This window comes from Crinia signifera, unplaced genomic scaffold (genome assembly GCF_055691185.1).
Source record: "Crinia signifera unplaced genomic scaffold, ASM5569118v1 HAP2_SCAFFOLD_162, whole genome shotgun sequence".
Taxonomy (NCBI): domain Eukaryota; kingdom Metazoa; phylum Chordata; class Amphibia; order Anura; family Myobatrachidae; genus Crinia; species Crinia signifera.
Window position 1 is genome coordinate 1 of NW_028142055.1, and position 17,154 is coordinate 17,154.

Here is a 17,154-nt window from a genome sequence, read left to right on the forward strand (position 1 = left end):
TATCCACTACTCCTTCACTGAACCCCTTTGCTTTCAGGCTTCCGATCTCAGCAACCAGGCCGTCAGTTTCCACGACTCCGGCTGTTCTTTGAACACTTCTCCTTGTACTAGCAGATCCTTGGTCGAAGGTAGCCTCCACGGATCTTCCACTGCCAACTTCTGTACCGTATTGAACCATGCTCTGCGAGGCCAATAAGGAAGAATCGTTACTACTTCGATCTCTTCCCTCTGTAGTTTCCTCAATAGCCTCTGAATCATCGGTATTGGGGGAAAAACATAAGCTCTCTCCATGTTCCAAGGCACTGACAGTGCGTTTACTTGTTCCGCCAGTGGTTCCCAGAACCGGGAAAAAAACCTGGGTACTTTTCTGTTTGCTGCCGTCGCCATAAGGTCTACTTGTGGACGTCCCCATCTTTCCACCAGGTTTTCGAATACCCTCTGGTTGAGGCCCCATTCTCCTGGCAGGCATTCTTTTCTGCTTAATTGGTCGGCCACCACATTTTCTTTCCCTGCCAGGTATACTGCCGTGATGCTCAGAACCCGACCTTCCGCCCATTCGAACAGTTTGGCGGCCACCTCCATCAATGCTCTGCTCCGTGTCCCCCCTTGCCGATTTACATAGGCCACTACTGCCTGATTGTCGGACCTCACGATCACTTCTCTTCCTTGCAGTTGACTCTGAAACCACCTGCAGGCTCTGACCACTGCCTCCATTTCCCTCAGGTTGGAGTGAGCCTCCCTCCAATCTTGCTGCCATTTTCCTTGAGCCACTTGATGATTGAAGGTTGCTCCCCAGCCTGTTTCGCTGGCGTCTGTGGTTAGTGTAACCTGCTGCTTCCTACCAAAGTATCTTCCTGCCACCAATCTGTCTTCTACTGCCCACCAGTCCAAGTCTTGTCTGGCCTTTGTGGACAGGACTATCCTTTGGGACAAATCTTTTGAGTTTTTGTTCCATTGAAGAAGAAAACAGCTTTGGAGTTTCCTTGTATGGAACCTTGCCCACGGAACCACCTCTATGGCTGCTGCCATTAGGCCTAGCACTTCCATGCAGCCTCGTGAGGACACAACGCGTTTTCTTTGTAAACTTTTCACTTGCTGCACTAGTTTTCTTCTTCTGCTTTCTGTCAAGGAAATATTTAGTTCTTTTGTATTGATCACTACCCCTAGGTATGTCAGTTCTTGAGCAGGAATCAATTGGCTCTTTTTGTAATTTATTAACCAACCGTGTTCCAGCAGACATTGTACCACTCTGTCTGTGTGCTCTTGCGCCTTCTCCTCGGAGTCTGCGACTATTAACCCCTTCCTGACAGAGCCAGTTTTTGCGTTCCTGACAGAGCCCTTTTTTTCAAATCTGACATGTCTCACTTAAGTGGGGATAACTTTTTTTTGCTTTTACTTATCCCAGTGATTTTGAGATTGTTTTTTCGTGACACATTGTACTTCAAATTAGTGGTAAATTTGGGTCGATACAGTCTGTGTTTTTTTGTGAAAAATACCAAAATATCGTGAAAAAATGGAAAATTTAGCGATTTGCAAAATGTTAAATTTTCTGCTTGTGAGACAAATAATCTTACCACTCAAAATAGTGAATAACTAACATAGACCATATGTCTACTTTATGTTGACATCATTATTTCAACTTCCTTTTAATTTTTTGGGACACTAGGAGGCTTCAAATATGAATAGCAAATTCTCAAATTTTCAAGAAAATTTCAAACACTGATTTTTTTAGGGACCAGTTCAGTTCTGATGTGACTTTGAGGGACTTGTATGTGAGACACCCCCATAAATGATGCCATTTCAAAAACTGCACCCCTCACAGTATTCAAAACAGCATTTTGGAAGTTTGTTAACCCTTTAGGTGTTTCACAGGAATTAAAACAAAGTGTAGGTGAAATTTCAAAATTTCTTTTTTTTTGCAGATTTGCAATTTTAATACATTTTTCTAAGGAACACAGTACATTTTACTAGAGAAATGTGACTGAAAATTGATTCCCCCAATTCTTTTGTTTTCATAAATATCCTATATGTGGCCCTAGTGTGCACGGTGACCAAACCACAGGCTTCATAATAGAAGGAGCACCTACTTGATTTTGGAGCCTCCTTTTTATGAGATTATTTTTTAGGCACCATGTAGGTTTCTAGGCACCATAAGATGCTAAAAGTTAGGAACCCCCCCACAAGTGACCCCATTTTGCAAACTACACCCCTCAGGGAATTCATCTAGGGGTATAGTGTACATTTCAAACCCCCAGGGGTTTCACCAATTGTGGTACAACTGGGCAGTGAAAATGAAAAATTATTTTTTTTACACAAAAATACAGTTCTGGCTCCAAATTTGTCATTTTCAGAAGGTATGAAGGAGACAAAGCACCCCAAAATATGTGCCCCAATTTCTCCCGAGTACGGCAATGCCTCACATGTGACCAAAAAATACCAGTTGGGTGCATGGCAGGACTCAGAAGGGAAGGAGTGATTTTTGGATTTTGCAGCTCAGATTCTGGTGGAATTTTGGTGGGTGCTATGTCGCATTAGCAAGACCCCCAAAGCACCAATACAGTGGAACCCCCCCACAAGTCACCCCATTTTGAAAACTACACCCCTCAGGGAATTCATCTAGGGGTATAGTGTACATTTCAAACCCCCAGGGGTTTCACCAATTTTGATACAAGTGGGCAGTGAAAATGAAAAATTACATTTTTTTACACAAAAATGCAGTTCTGGCTCAAAATTTTTCATTTTCAGAAGGTATGAAGGAGAAAAAGCACCCCAAAATCTGTGCCCCAATTTCTCCCGAGTACGGCAATGCCTCACATGTGACCAAAAAATACCAGTTGGGTGCATGGCAGGACTCAGAAGGGAAGGAGTGATTTTTGGATTTTGCAGCACAGATTCTGGTGGAATGAATGGTGGGTGCTATGTTGCACCAATACAGTGGAACCCCCCCACAAGTCACCCCATTTTGCAAAGTACACCCCTCAGGGAATTCATCTAGGGGTATAGTGTACATTTCAAACCCCCAGGGGTTTCACCAATTTTGATACAAGTGGGCAGTGAAAATGAAAAATTACATTTTTTTACACAAAAATGCAGTTCTGGCTCAAAATTTTTCATTTTCAGAAGGTATGAAGGAGAAAAAGCACCCCAAAATATGTGCCCCAATTTCTCCCGAGTACGGAAATGCCTCACATGTGACCAAAAAATACCAGTTGGGTGCATGGCAGGACTCAGAACGGAAGGAGTGATTTTTGGATTTTGCGGCTCAGATTCTGGTGGAATTTTGGTGGGTGCTATGTCGCATTAGCAAGACCCCCCAAGCACCAATACAGTGGAACCCCCCCACAAGTCACCCCATTTTGAAAACTACACCCCTCAGGGAATTCATCTAGGGGTATAGTGTACATTTCAAACCCCCAGGGGTTTCACCAATTTTGATACAAGTGGGCAGTGAAAATGAAAAATTACATTTTTTACACAAAAATGCAGTTCTGGCTCGAAATTTTTCATTTTCAGAAGGTATGAAGGAGAAAAAGCACCCCAAAATCTGTGCCCCAATTTCTCCCGAGTACGGCAATGCCTCACATGTGACCAAAAAATACCAGTTGGGTGCATGGCAGGACTCAGAACGGAAGGAGTGATTTTTGGATTTTGCAGCTCAGATTCTGGTGGAATTTTGGTGGGTGCTATGTCGCATTAGCAAGACCCCCCAAGCACCAATACAGTGGAACCCCCCCACAAGTCACCCCATTTTGAAAACTACACCCCTCAGGGAATTCATCTAGGGGTATAGTGTACATTTCAAACCCCCAGGGGTTTCACCAATTTTGATACAAGTGGGCAGTGAAAATGAAAAATTACATTTTTTTACACAAAAATGCAGTTCTGGCTCAAAATTTTTCATTTTCAGAAGGTATGAAGGAGAAAAAGCACCCCAAAATCTGTGCCCCAATTTCTCCCGAGTACGGAAATGCCTCACATGTGACCAAAAAATACCAGTTGGGTGCATGGCAGGACTCAGAACGGAAGGAGTGATTTTTGGATTTTGCAGCACAGATTTTGGTGGAATGAATGGTGGGTGCTATGTTGCACCAATACAGTGGAACCCCCCCACAAGTCACCCCATTTTGCAAAGTACACCCCTCAGGGAATTCATCTAGGGGTATAGTGTACATTTCAAACCCCCAGGGGTTTCACCAATTTTGATACAAGTGGGCAGTGAAAATGAAAAATTACATTTTTTTACACAAAAATGCAGTTCTGGCTCAAAATTTTTCATTTTCAGAAGGTATGAAGGAGACAAAGCACCCCAAAATCTGTGCCCCAATTTCTCCCGAGTACGGCAATGCCTCACATGTGACCAAAAAATACCATTTGGGTGCATGGCAGGACTCAGAAGGGAAGGAGTGATTTTTGGATTTTGCAGCTCAGATTCTGGTGGAATGTTGGTGGGTGCTATGTGGCATTAGCAAGACCCCCCAAGCACCAATACAGTGGAACCCCCCCACAAGTCACCCCATTTTGCAAACTACACCCCTCAGGGAATTCATCTAGGGGTATAGTGTACATTTCAAACCCCCAGGGGTTTCACCAATTTTGATACAAGTGGGCAGTGAACATGAAAAATTACATTTTTTACACAAAAATGCAGTTCTGGCTCAAAATTTTTCATTTTCAGAAGGTATGAAGGAGAAAAAGCACCCCAAAATCTGTGCCCCAATTTCTCCCGAGTACGGCAATGCCTCACATGTGACCAAAAAATACCAGTTGGGTGCATGGCAGGACTCAAAAGGGAAGGAGTGATTTTTGGATTTTGCAGCTCAGATTCTGGTGGAATTTTGGTGGGTGCTATGTCGCATTAGCAAGACCCCCCGAGCACCAATACAGTGGAACCCCCCCACAAGTGACCCCATTTTGCAAACTACACCCCTCAGGGAATTCATCTAGGGGTATAGTGTACATTTCAAACCCCCAGGGGTTTCACCAATTTTGATACAAGTGGGCAGTGAACATGAAAAATTACATTTTTTACACAAAAATGCAGTTCTGGCTCAAAATTTTTCATTTTCAGAAGGTATGAAGGAGAAAAAGCACCCCAAAATCTGTGCCCCAATTTCTCCCGAGTACGGCAATGCCTCACATGTGACCAAAAAATACCAGTTGGGTGCATGGCAGGACTCAGAAGGGAAGGAGTGATTTTTGGATTTTGCAGCACAGATTCTGGTGGAATGAATGGTGGGTGCTATGTTGCACCAATACAGTGGAACCCCCCCACAAGTCACCCCATTTTGCAAACTACACCCCTCAGGGAATTCATCTAGGGGTATAGTGTACATTTCAAACCCCCAGGGGTTTCACCAATTTTGATACAAGTGGGCAGTGAAAATGAAAAATTACATTTTTTTACACAAAAATGCAGTTCTGGCTCAAAATTTTTCATTTTCAGAAGGAATGAAGGAGACAAAGCACCCCAAAATCTGTGCCCCAATTTCTCCCGAGTACGGCAATGCCTCATGTGTGACCAAAAAGTGGCAGGACTCAGAAGGGAAGGAGTGATATTTGGATTTTGCAGCACAAATTCTGGTGGAATGATGGTGGGTGCTATGTCGCATTAGCAAGACCCCCAAAGCACCAATACAGTGGAACCCCCCCACAAGTGACCCCATTTTGCAAACTACACCCCTCAGGGAATTCATCTAGGGGTATAGTGTACATTTCAAACCCCCAGGGGTTTCACCAATTTTGATAAAACTGGGCAGTGAACATGAAAAATTACATTTTTTTACACAAAAATGCAGTTCTGGCTCAAAATTTTTCATTTTCACAAGGAATGAAGGAGACAAAGCACCCCAAAATCTGTGCCCCAATTTCTCCCGAGTACGGCAATGCCTCACATGTGACCAAAAAATACCAGTTGGGTGCATGGCAGGACTCAGAAGGGAAGGAGTGATTTTTGGATTTTGCGGCTCAGATTCTGGTGGAATGAATGGTGGGTGCTATGTGGCATTAGCAAGACCCCCGAAGCACGGTGAAATTATGAACCTAATATTCCATAGATGTGTGGTATATTTTAAAACACTCCTTTATACATAGGCCGGGTTTGTCGGGGCAAGTGTCACACTGGAAAATAGTTTGCTTTCTTATTCCCTTTTTATAGCAAACTTTGCACCTTTTTTGTGTCCTGCCCTTTTTTCCAGTGGAGGGGATTTCATCAGGAAAATGCTGCCCTGGTACAATACGGGGGCCAGTACTAGAAGTACTGGGGCCCTCTGCCTGCTGGTTCCCAAATATTAGGCCCTTTATGACTTCCTCTTGAAAGTGCATAAATGTCCCCCTCTGGCCGGTAGAACGGAATAGCACGTAAGCGTTATACAGTGCCATCTGGATGATATACACGGCCACCTTCTTGTACCAGATTTTTGTTTTCCGCAGGGCACTGTACGGCTTCAGTACCTGATCTGAAAGATCCACTCCGCCCATGTACCTATTGTAATCCAGGATACAATTAGGTTTGGAGGTGTGGGTACTGGTACCTCGTACAGGGACGGAGGTGGTACTGTCTCCGTGAATTGTTGTCAGTATAAGGACATCCCTCTTGTCCTTATATTTGACCAACAACATATTTTCGTTGCATATTCCCCTGCTTTCACCCCTTCTCATTACTTGGGCAATGTGCGTTTTTGGGAGGCCTCTTTGGTTCTTGCGCACAGTACCGCAAGCTGCTGTACCTCTTGAACCAAGGGCCTTAAACAGGGGGATGCTAGTGTAAAAGTTATCCACATAGAGGTGATAACCTTTATCCAGGAAGGGGTGCACTAAATCCCAGACAATTTTCCCACTAACACCTACGAGGGAGGGGGGGCATTCTGGCGGTTGAATTCTTGAATCCTTCCCTTCATAAACCCTAAACCTGTGGGTGTACCCTGAGGTGCTTTCACACAGTTTATACTAAAAGAGATGCTCCGAACAATGGGCGTTTCCGCCACACTCACATCCCCCAACGAGGCTCAGTGCCATCTTCCCGGCCTTGGGTTCTCCAGAGAATTGCATCCCACAGAATTCGGTGCGACTGCGGCTCTGCGCCATTATATTGGATGGAAGCCTGCGCTTTGCATGCTCCGCTGCGCACTCTGCTGTAATTGTTTTTTTTTTTTCTACTGGACTCCTGTGCATACTCTGACTACTGGCCATACTCCACTGTGTATACATTACTGTGACTGCTGGCCATACCCCACTGTGTATACATTACTGTGACTGCTGCTCGTAACCCCATTGTGTATACATTACTGTGACTGCTGGCTTTAACCCCACTGTGTATGCGATACTGTAACTGCTGGCCATACCCCTCTGTGTATACGTTACTGTGACTGCTGGCTTTAACCCTACTGTGTATACGATGCTGTAACTGCTGGCTATACCCCTCTGTGTATATGTTACTGTGACTGCTGGCCATACCCCACCTGCCACCTGTCGACCCAACGGTGTCGACCTAATGACTGTCGACCTAAGTTGTGTCGACAATACGACCATATCCCGTAAAGTGGCTACTGGCAATACCCCACTAGTGTTCACACTCTGATTTTTTTAGGGCAGGGCGCTGACCATCAGGCAGAGCACTTTTTCAATCGAAAGAGCACATTTTATACTAGAAATTTACATCAGAAACAGCAAAAATTATAAGAATGATGCCCATTACACATTGTCATATTCTGCTATGGCCATTACATATTCTGTCGCAATGAAAACACATTATACCACACACCATAATACCCATTACACATTATACCGCACACACCATAATGCCCATTACACATTATACCACACACCATAATGCCCATTACACATTATACCACACACCGTAATACCCATTACACATTAAAACAAAATACCAAAATGCCCATTACACATTATGCCACACACCCTACTACCCATTACACATTGTCATACTGATCTATGTCCATTACATATTCTGTAATAATGACAACTACACGTTATATCACACAACAAAATACCCATTACACATTATACCACACACCATAATGCCCATCACACATTATACCACACACCGTAATACCCATTACACATTGTCATGCTGTGCTATGTCCATTCCATTTTCTGTCATAATGACAGCTACACATTATGGCATACACTGTAATACCTCTTATACATTATACCACACACCCTAATACCCATTACACATTGTCATACTGAGCTATGTCCATTACATATTATGACCTAATGACATCACACATTATGGCACACACTGTAATGACTCTTACACATTACACCACACACCATAATGCCTCTTACACCTTATGGCATATACTGTAATGCCTCTTATACATTATACCACACAATGTAATACCCATTACACATTATACCATGCACCACAATGGCCATTACACATTATACCACACACCGTAATACCCATTACACATGATGGCACACACCGAAAGTTCTCAGCGGCACGTCAACGAGGTGGGGGGCAGCGCAAGGGCGCAGAGTGCCACACACAAAAAGGGCAGGGAGCATTTTGAGGTTTTAAAAACGGGCAGGGTGCAGCACCCTGTAACAGAAGCTTAGAAGGAACACTTGTGATATTATGCTGGGTACACATTGGGTAGCTGGAAATGGGGAACGTGCATCATTATTATAGAACAATGTTTATTCATAATCTTTCTGTGGCTGATATACCAGACATAGCCAAGCGATGTTCATAAAACATTCAGTGATTTGACTCTTTCCTTTATGGTGAAATGCCATTGGTAATCAAGATGTATATCCAATACAGATCAATCCCTGTATTTAATGTGTCCATTATGTGCTTGGTTGCATTACAGAGGAACATATTAGGCCCATGAGTACGTTACCTCAGGGCATAAATATCCCATTTTTCTTTTGTTAGGATGTTGAGCTACCACATTAGTCAGCCTTACTAATATAGTTATATACGCATGTGTTTGTGTATGTCTCCTGGATAGGGAGCTGAACAGTATGGGCATCTGGTACCGAATGGGAAGGGTTCCAAGAGCCCCAGAATCTCCGCAGCCCTCAACACCTTCCTCCCCATCTGCTGTGGTGACGTCGGCATCTGCTCCAAACCTCCCGAGGTAGGTACTTGTGTAGACGTTTTGTTTGAGCCAAGTGTTAAGGCCCATACACACTTGAAGATTTTCATTTCAAAAGACTTTGCCAAAATCTCTGAAAGATATATTTGTCACCAAAGTAGTGCGTACACACTGAGCTATTTTCCCCAAAGAGCAAGAGATTTTCAGGAGGTGAAAGACTTTGCTGAAAATCTTTCATATAAAAGGCTATTTACATAATGGGCAGGGTTTGTATTCCAAGGGTGGGAGCAGGGGCCATTTTATTCAGTGCATTTCTGTTCTAGGGGCCTGATTCAGAACTGATCGCTGGGCTGTGTATATTCGGAGCCCAGCAAACAGGTAAACGCTACCTGACTCTGCTCCGACTGGGCAAAATCCCGCCCATGTGCACAACTACCATTTAATTTGCCACCGTGCACGTAGGGAGAAATCCATTCACCTTCCCCAGCAATGTATACATTACCGCCACAACAAAATATACATTGGGGGGCAGTGGCGGTGGTAACATATACATTGTTGACCTGCGCCGGCAGTGTATACATTAACGCCATAAAAATATACATTGATGGCCAGTGGCAGTGGTCTCATATACATTGCTGGTCTGCTCCAGCAGTGTTTACTATTATCACTATACATTAGTGCGCAGCAGTGCCTAAAGTGGAGAAATTTGCTTCCCTGACTCTTCCCCCCCCCCCCCCAATTATGTCACAGCCACACTGTCAGGAAAAGAATAATGTGGCCACATAATACCACCCCTGATTCAAATGATGCCCCACAGTGCAAAACAACCCAACACCTAATAAAAACTGAACATTTTGTGCCAAAAATTTTAGGGCATGGCTTTATGGGTCAGGGACACAGAAATGCACACAGTAATGCAAATTACACATTATGCCACACACCGTAATGTCCATTATACTATATGCCAAACACGGTAATGCCCATTTGACAATATGCCAAACATGGTAATGCCCATTTTTTATTATGCCACATAAGTGCCGCTTACATACATGCTCATTGCCAGGTATTACATTCTCAGTGCCAGGGGTAACATGCCCAGTGCCAGAGCTGTGCACTGTGTGGGAAAGGAGACAGCAGGGCAGAGCGGTGGGAAACCCGGATGTCTCAGAACATCCGTGGTGCGGCTATTTCAAATGACTTGCGAGCCAATCGGTGCTCGCGGCCCGGCAGCTCCTCATTTGTTGCCGTCATACAGACTGAGCTCCAGTCCTCACCCACAGGTTGGTGTTCAGGGGGTGTTCTGCACATGTGCACTTACCAGCCGCTTCTTCTACGCAGGGGCATGGCGTCCCAGTCAGTGACTGTCTCCATCAGAACAGCCGGCAGAGTGCTCATGTAGGGGGAGCAGCAGTGATGACGATGCATTATGTGCCAGGTGTAGTTCCAGCAGCTGCCAATAGGTGGCGATGGTGCGGCACAGCGTGAATGACGTCACTGCATTGTAGCTACGAGATACACGAACAGTCCGTGTATGAGTGGCTGGTACAGTGGCGTGTACCGTTAGTTCAGCGTCTGGGACAGCCACTCAGGCTGAGCCACCACGGGTTCGAATCCTCCTTCACCTAAGTAAATCCAGACGCATTTGCGTCTGGGTTTACAAGCCCCAACACCTTTGCGGCTTGCAAGGCGCCTGTATTCTAACGCTTTAGCGTCTGAATCCAGGCTTTCCGGCTTCTTAGCGGCTATCTATGTGACTCGAGATTCAAACGCAGTTGCGTCTGAATCTCGCGTACAGTTTAGAAGCGCCGGCATCGCTGTGCCGGGGTGTGCACTTTAACATACCCCCGTTGTCAGCGGTGCCCAGGCGCTGCCTATTTCACTGTGGAACTACAAGTGCCACAGTGACATTGACCTGTCAGCGCTGCTGCTGCTATTCTACTAGATTGGGGGGTCTCCCAACTGCCACCCCAACTGCCACCCCCCGCAGCGGGACAATGCCTGCCGTGGGTGGGACAGCGGGACAGGACCCGAAAATCGGGACTGTCCCGCTGTAATCGTGACAGTTGGGAGGTATGGTATAACCATCCAGCAAGCAATCCCGTACATGTACTTGGTGTCACCTGAATGCAGCAGTGATCCCAGCCTATATACAGTATGCCCAGTTTTCCTACATCTGCACTAATGGCTACGTGCAGTTTGCTAGCCTGTACGGTTTGGCGCACCTGTATCTCACCACATTGGCATGCCGGGCACATATTTACCATTACACTCACATGTGTTTATTATCATAGAACATAGCAAAGCGCGCATAGCTACTGCAGCAGAGAGAGAGAACATATGGTATACACACAGAGGCTTTCTATAGATTATAATCTGGTCTATATACACCTGTGTCACACTTTGGGAAAGCAGATAGATAATATACAGTGTATAATAATGCAGACAGCACTGGGGCTGAGATATTACAACCTGAGCCATAGAGTAGCGCTGCTGAGGATACACTGGTATGCCCATACACATAGATATCCCCAGTAGCACCATACAGCAGCCCTGTGGGAGTCACATAAATGACCAACATACAGACTGAGCTCCAGTCCTCACCCACAGGTTGCTCAATGCTCAGGGGGTGTTCTGCACATGTGCACTTACCAGCCGCTTCTTCTACGCAGGGGCAGAGCGTCCATGGCGTCCCAGTCAGTGACTGCCTCCATCAGAGCAGCCGGGGCAGAGTGCTCATGTAGGGGGAGCAGCAGTGATGACCATGCAATATGTGCCAGGTGTAGTTCCAGCAGCTGCCAATAGGTGGCGATGGTGCGGCACAGCGTGAATGACGTCACTGCATTGTAGCTACGAGATACACGGACAGTCCGTGTATGAGTGGCTGGTACAGTGGCGTGTACCGTTAGTTCAGCGTCTGGGACAGCCACTCAGGCTGAGCCACCACGGGTTTGAATCCTCCTCCAGTGTCTGCTGTTTCAGGGGCGTGGGGTGTAGCGCCTTCGGATCCGGGAGCAGCCTGAGTTTTTGACTCATCCACTGATACCACAATATTTTCTGCTCAAATTACATAATATTAATAATTAGCCACCATATATAACCAGGAGGAATAACTTTAAGTGGGGGCAGGACGGAGACTGTGTACAGACCAATTACCATTACGGCTGCTCTGATGGAGGCAGTCAATGACTGGGACGCCATGGACGCTCTGCCCCTGCGTAGAATATACAGTTTATTCATTGGCACAAAACAGCAAAATAGGTTAAAATTAAAAAAAGTGCTTTAAGAAAAAGTGAATAGAAATTGGAGCTGTGTGTCCGTGTCGCTGTACACTTATACAGTGCCCGTGTCAGCAGATTTCCACATACACAATTTTCTTTAATAACTCATATCGACCTATTCCTGTGTTGACCTTTTTCATGCAGCCTTTTGGATTGTGTCGACCATTTTCAGCGTCAATTTAAACCAGGTCGATCTTTTTCATATGTAGACCTTTTCACTGCAGACCAATAGATCTAATTACTGTCGACTTAACCCCTTCACGACATTTGACGTATATATACGTCATGGCCGGGAAGTACTTCCCGACCGTTGACGTATATATACGTCATGGCTTAAAACTGTCACTGCGTCTAGAGACGCAGTGACAGAGGGACGATGTCTGCTGTCCCTGACAGCAGACATGTCCGTGCATGCCCAGGGGGGGCTGCGATGCCGCCCCCCGTCGGCGATCGCTGTGATTGGCTGTTCAGTGTGAACAGCCATTCACAGCGTTTTCTGTGTCACCGGCGAATAACGTTCGCCGGTGACACGGGATCGGAGGTGATTGGTGCTGTAAAGTACAGCACCAATCACCGCGGGGTGTAAGGGTGACACTGGTGTCACCCCACCTCACCCCGCCCGCCCCCAAAGGCCGTGATTGGTCCGTCGGACCGACGGACCAATCACAGCCAAGGAGGGGGGTTTAAACTAACGGTGACTGCACTGCAGACGCCATTCCGGTCTGGAATAGCGTGCAGTGCGGTCACCGTGCCCAGCTGCCGCCAATACTGACCAGAACCCATCCAAATACTTACCTGATCACTGCCTAGATATTGCTTATTCTTGTGACATCTTGTGACATCCTGTGACATCTTGTGCTGCTGCGAGTTATTAGATAGTTATTAGATAGAGAGAGAGATAGAGAGAGATAGAGAGAGATAGAGAGGCCTAGTGCTATATTTTGTGCTGCTGCAGTGTGATAGAGCTATAGATAGAGAGAAAGATAGAGAGAGAGAGATAGAGAGAGAGATAGTGACAGATAGTGCTATATATTTTTTATATAACTGAAAGAGATATAGAGAGATAGAGAGAGATAGAGAGGCCTAGTGCTATATTTTGTGCTGCTGCAGTGTGATAGAGCTATAGATAGAGAGATAGAGAGAGATAGAGAGAGAGAGATAGTGACAGATTGTGCTATATATTTTTTATATAACTGAAAGAGATAGAGAGAGATAGAGAGAGATAGAGAGGCCTAGTGCTATATTTTGTGCTGCTGCAGTGTGATAGAGCTATAGATAGATAGAGAGAGATAGAGAGAGAGATAGAGAGAGATAGAGAGATAGTGACAGATTGTGCTATATATTTTTTATATAACTGACTGCTGCCCCCCCTTTTGTGCTGATCAGTATAAATTAACTGATCAGCAACTTTTTGGGGCGCAGGTTTTTTTTTTATATATAGATATACCTGTCAGTGCTGCTGCTGCAGTGTCATAGAGTGATAGATAGTGAGAGATAGAGAGATAGAGAGGGATAGTGACAGAGAGTGATAGAGAGTGCTAAATTTTGTGTCTGCTGCCCCCGCCTTTTGTGCTGATCACTATATCTGAGGTGATCAGCAACTTTTTGGGGGTACAGAGGTTTTTTTTTTTATATATACCTGTCAGTTGCTGCCAGTTGCACTGTCAGTTGCACCAAAGGTTGTGCACCTGCTGCCCCTCACTGGTAATCAGTGTCGCATCACTGATCACCTTTTTTTATTTTTTGTGAGTGCTGTGGGGTCATTTTTTTTTTTACACACACTGTGATTTTGTGTGTGTCCTGTGGCCACTGTGCGCTGATCAGTGACGTACATCACTGATCAGCTTTTTCGGCACAGGGTTGATCTATTTTTTTTTTTTTTTATCAAATTCCTGTTGCCTTTGAGCGCTGTTCAGTGACGGACGTTACTGACCAACATATGTGCTCAATTTTTGGCGCAGGACCTTTTTTTTTTTTTAACCCCTTCCATTTTTTTTTTTTTAACCCCTTCCATTTTTTTTTTTTTTAACCCCTTCCATTTTTTTTTTTTTAACCCTTCAATTTTTTTTTTTTTGTATTTTTTTTTTCTGCACTACATACACACCACACACTACATACCCCCCGGGTTGAAATAAAGTTTGTACCCCCCCCTACACTATACACGTGTTGAAACATTTCACTACCAGTAACACAAAAATATAAATGGCATCCCAAATGTCATCCCAAATGTCGTCCCAGTCATCCAGGAGAATGTATTCAGTGGAGGAGGCATATGCCATGCTTGCCTCTGACTCTGACACAGCCAGTGAGGCAAGCGGGGAATTTGAAGGATTCGTCTTAAGCTCTTCTTCCTCCTCTGGTGATGAGGGACCCCCTCAAAGACGCCCCCGTAGAGCAGCTGAGACCCCCCCCCCAATAATTGATCTCGTATGGACCCCACCACCAGACAATTTTGAGCCCCAGGTTCCTGAGTTTTTGGCCATCCCAGGAATCCAATTTGATTCAACAGGTCTCAGAGAAATTGACTTTTTCAAATTATTTTTCTCTGATGATTTTATAAATTTAATGGTGGACCAAACTAATTTATATGCCCAGCAGTTTATTGCTCAAAACCCCACGTCATCATTTGCTAGGTGGACCCCTGTAGATGCAGTAGAGATGATGACGTTTTGGGGTCTGGTGTTACACATGGGCATAGTAAAAAAGCCACAAATTAGGCAATATTGGAGTACAGATGTTCTGTACAGCACCCCATTTCACCGTATGGCCATGCCCCGGGCTCGTTTTGAGGCAATCCATAAATTTATACATTACACCGATAATGCACAGTGCCCACCCAGAGATGATCCCACCTTTGACAGGCTATTCAAAGTCAGGCCGGTCATTGATCATTTCAGTGCCAAATTTGCAGAGCTATACATCCCTGATAAATGTATTAGTATCGACGAGTCCCTTATACATTTTAAAGGAAGGGTTAAATTCCGCCAGTACCTTCCCAGTAAGAGGGCAAGGTATGGCATAAAAATGTATAAGCTGTGTGAAAGCACCACAGGGTACACCCACAAGTTTAGGGTATATGAAGGGAAGGATTCAAGAATTGAACCACCAGAATGCCCCCCCTCCCTCGTAGGTGTTAGTGGAAAAATTGTCTGGGATTTAATGCACCCCTTCCTGGATAAGGGTTATCACCTCTATGTGGATAACTTTTACACCAGCATCCCCCTGTTTAAGGCCCTTGGTTCAAGAGGTACAATGGTGTTCATCTGAGCCCGGAGGGCGTGGCTCTTTTTTTTGGGCGATGTCTTTAGTTGGTTAGATACACAGTGCTGAGAACCAAAGAGGCCTCCCCAAAACGCACATTGCCCAAGTAATGAGAAGGGGTGAAAGCAGGGGAATATGCACCGAAAATATGTTGTTGGTCAAATATAAGGACAAGAGGGATGTCCTTATACTGACAACAATTCATGGAGACAGTACCACCTCCATCCCTGTACGAGGTACCAGTACCCACACCTCAAAACCAAATTGTATCCTAGATTACAATAAGTACATGGGCGGAGTGGATCTTTCAGATCAGGTACTGAAGCCGTACAGTGCCCTGCGGAAAACAAATATCTGGTACAAGAAGCTGGCCGTGTATATCATCCAGATGGCACTGTATAACGCTTACGTGCTATTCCGTTCTACCGGCCAGAGGGGGACATTTATGCACTTTCAAGAGGAAGTCATAAAGAGCCTAATATTTGGGAATCAGCAGGCAGAGGGCCCCAGTACTTCTAGTACTGGCCCCCGTATTGTACCAGGGCAGCATTTTCCCAACGAAATCCCCTCCACTGCAAGAAAGGGCAGGACACAAAAAAGGTGCAAAGTTTGCTATAAAAAGGGAATAAGAAAGGATACTATTTTCCACTGTGAAACTTGCCCCGACAAACCCGGCCTATGTATAAAGGAGTGTTTCAAAATATACCACACATCTATGGATTATTAGGTTCATCATTTCACCGTGCTTCGGGGGTCTTGCTAATGCCACATAGCACCCACCATTCATTCCACCAGAATCTGAGCTGCAAAATCCAAAAATCACTCCTTCCCTTCTGAGTCCTGCCATGCACCCAACTGGTATTTTTGGTCACATGTGAGGCATTGCCGTACTCTGGAGAAATGGGGGCACAGATTTTGGGGTGCTTTGTCTCCTTCATTCCTTGTGAAAATGAAAAATTTTGAGCCAGAAGTACATTTTTGTGTAAAAAAATGTATTTTTTTCATTTTCACTGCCCAGTTGTACCAAAATTGATGAAACCCCTGGGGGTTTGAAATGTACACTATACCCCTAGATGAATTCCCTGAGGGGTGTAGTTTGCAAAATGGGGTCACTTGTGGGGGGGTTCCACTGTATTGGTAATGCAACATAGCACCCACCATTCATTCCACCAAAATCTGTGCTCCAAAATCCAAAAATCACTCCTTCCCTTCTGAGTCCTGCCATGCACCCAACTGGTATTTTTTGGTCACATGTGAGGCATTGCCGTACTCTGGAGAAATGGGGGCACAGATTTTGGGGTGCTTTGTCTCCTTCATTCCTTGTGAAAATGAAAAATTTTGAGCCAGAAGTACATTTTTGTGTAAAAAAATGTATTTTTTTCATTTTCACTGCCCAGTTGTACCAAAATTGATGAAACCCCTGGGGGTTTGAAATGTACACTATACCCCTAGATGAATTCCCTGAGGGGTGTAGTTTGCAAAATGGGGTCACTTGTGGGGGGGTTCCACTGTATTGGTAATGCAACATAGCACCCACCATTCATTCCACC